This window comes from Felis catus, chromosome B2, assembly GCF_018350175.1.
Source record: "Felis catus isolate Fca126 chromosome B2, F.catus_Fca126_mat1.0, whole genome shotgun sequence".
Lineage (NCBI taxonomy): Eukaryota > Metazoa > Chordata > Mammalia > Carnivora > Felidae > Felis > Felis catus.
Window position 1 is genome coordinate 109,129,441 of NC_058372.1, and position 2,968 is coordinate 109,132,408.

The window sequence follows — 2,968 nt, forward strand, 5'->3', positions numbered from 1 at the left end:
GTAGTAATAATAATTTTAGCAATTAAAGAATCTTAATTGTTGTTTGGACATGAGTTTTTTTAGACTTCTAAAACTTATGGTGGATTAATAGAATTATCCAATCAGACTGAATTTACACCACAAATGTGAATTATCAGATTCTTAGATAATTAGTATTTAGACATTAATTGCTTAAGAAATTGGCTTAATTCTCTGTTTTTATAGACTGAAACAGTACTAGAGTCTTCACTAAAAGGAAAATAAAACCCATTATATACACGCACGTATATATTTGTCTGTTCTTAGCTACGATTTATTATTTTGTTGTTCTGAGCTACGATTTAATAAATCAACTACCATGTTTCAGGCATTGTAATTGGTGTTGGTAGTATAAATATAAATAAGAGCTAAGTCAGCCTCCAGGGTACCCTCAGAATCTAGACGGGGAGACAAAGATACAACTCCATGGTAACATCTTTTGCTAATTCTACAGGAGAGGTGAGACTAAGGTGTTCTAGGGGTACAGATGAGAAGTGGGGAAGAGGGTAACAGGGATCTGCAAAGGAAATAAAGTTGGCATAAGGCTTTCAAGGCTGAAGAAAAGTATCATAAAGAGCATTTTAGGCTGAAAGGGACAGTGATAGAGGGCAAAGAAATGTGAAACTACAAGAATTTCAAGTGGGTCAAAATGGTGAGGGCATAGGGAAAGTGGGGGCAATTTGGCCAAAGATGTATAAAAACTGAATTGGGGCACTTTGTAAACAATACAGGGTATCATACTAAAGAATCTGGACTTCTTAAATGGGACCATAAAAATCTTTGATCAGGTTTGCTTCTTTATTTTAGAACAGCAAATTGAAAACGGCTTCTAGACTCAGAGGAACACTAATCCCACAAGTGAAGATTTGTGATTAGACAAATACGGGGTATGCTGCACTCCCTATTTGCTTCATGCACAAAGTGGATTAAAGGCACAGAAAAACTGCATTAAACCTGTTAATATTTTTTAACCTCCTGTTTCCTAAATGTGTATGATCACAGAACCCTCTTTTTTTTTTAATACCTCTTTCCTTCTCTCTCCTGCAGCATATTTTATGAAATTCCATTCTATAAGCAAAACCCTTACAGTTGTATGCAGTATGAATAAGATGGCAAGAGATGTGAGGCTGAGGGCCAATATGGAGAGATACAGGTGAGATATGATTGCACTAACCACAAATGACTTCTATTTTGATATTAACGTTTACTTTTAAATTATGGAGTTGTTGATGCCCTTGTGTCAAGTGTTTATGCAGACAAATATTAATTGCCATTTCAATTGAACAAGTGAATTCAACTTTTGTGAAACTTTTTCTCAGAATACCCATTATAAGACCGTCATGAGACACTCTCTAAGTGGTACATAGTGAGTTTCTTCACTAATGTTCACTTTAAAAGAACTATGCAATCCCTTTTTAAAAAATCCTGGCAAAATATAGCTCTGTTAGTTATAGTTACTGCTGTCCAGTTTTCAAACACTCATAGCTGTGAATAACATCAGTGAATGAAATCCATTTGCTGTGTGTGGCTGGAAATTCTACAGTTTTTGAAAGCTGGAATTACTTGGGAGTGGCCATTCAAATGTGTCATGGAGGAGATACTAAACTCACTGTTTCCCCTTAAAATCTGGCCTACACACAATGCCAAAACACTTACAGTATGTTCAAATGAAGCCTGATTTTGTAAGTTTCTAAAATTGGAAAAATAATGGCATATTGTAAAATTTACACAAACCTTCTTGTTCTCAATTAGGTGAATCATTTGTCATAAATATTAAAAGCTCCATCACTTTTAGGAATTCCAGAATTCCATGTTGTAGGTATTCATTGAGATACCTTTTCCTTTAGGTTAGAGAAATACCATTTTCCCTTGTTTCTCAAGACTTAATTTGCAGGTGACTGCAATATCATGTCCAAATTCCTTTCCAAAACACAGAAAATATTTTCATGTGGAACACTAACGCTAAAAATAGGAAAGCTTTTTTGGCTTATAACTACTGAAAATTATAACATTCAAAGAGAGAAGAGTGAGTTAAATTGCTATGTTAGCTAAATCTTACCTTGCCTCTATAAACCTGCTATATTTAACCTATAAGGATCTGTTTTTATATCTCTTTAAATGAATTAAAAAAAGAAAGTACTATTTTTTCTAACCCTTTGCATCACTTGGCATTAAATATTTCTTTTTTACATTATTCAGGAAAGATACTTCCTATAACTTGGTTATGATGCATCATCTGTTTCAGTTCTTAATTTTCTCAAGAGAAAGTCTTTTCCTTATTCACATGTCCTTGAGTTTTTGATGTTTAATTCACTTCTTACTATGTTTTTTCTTTTTTATATACTTCTCATTGCCTATATTTTGATCATACAAAGTTGTAATGAGAAATTTGGCTATCATAGCTCTGGGCATATTTATCTTCCTTCTCTATTTCTTTAAAAAGTTTTTTTTAATGTTTATTTTTGAGAGAGAGAGACAGAGAGAGAGAGAGAGAGAGAGACAGACAGACAGAGCGCGAATGGGGGGAGGACAGAGAAGGAGGGAGACACAGAATCTGAAGAAGGCTCCAGGCTCTGAGCTATCAGCACAGACCCCAATGCAGGGCTTGAACTCACAAACAGCAAGATTATGGCCTGAGCCGAAGTCCCATGCTTAACCGCGCTTAACTGAGCTATCCAGGTGCCCCTCCCTTCTTTATTTCTAACCAGTTAGGATAGGTTCCTCTTTTTCTGTAGAATGACTTCTTGTACGTGTCAAGACAGATTTCTAATAATCCTAAAATTATTGCATAGCCATAAATCTTGTCTCTAATGGGGTATCCCATTAGATACTTTTAACACCTCAGTAAGAATTTCTAGGAGGTAATCTTCAGACTGGCAGTGTGACATCCTTATATATCACGTAATTTTTTAAATCTTTAGTACAAAAAGCAGCCGGTGAACAGCAAATT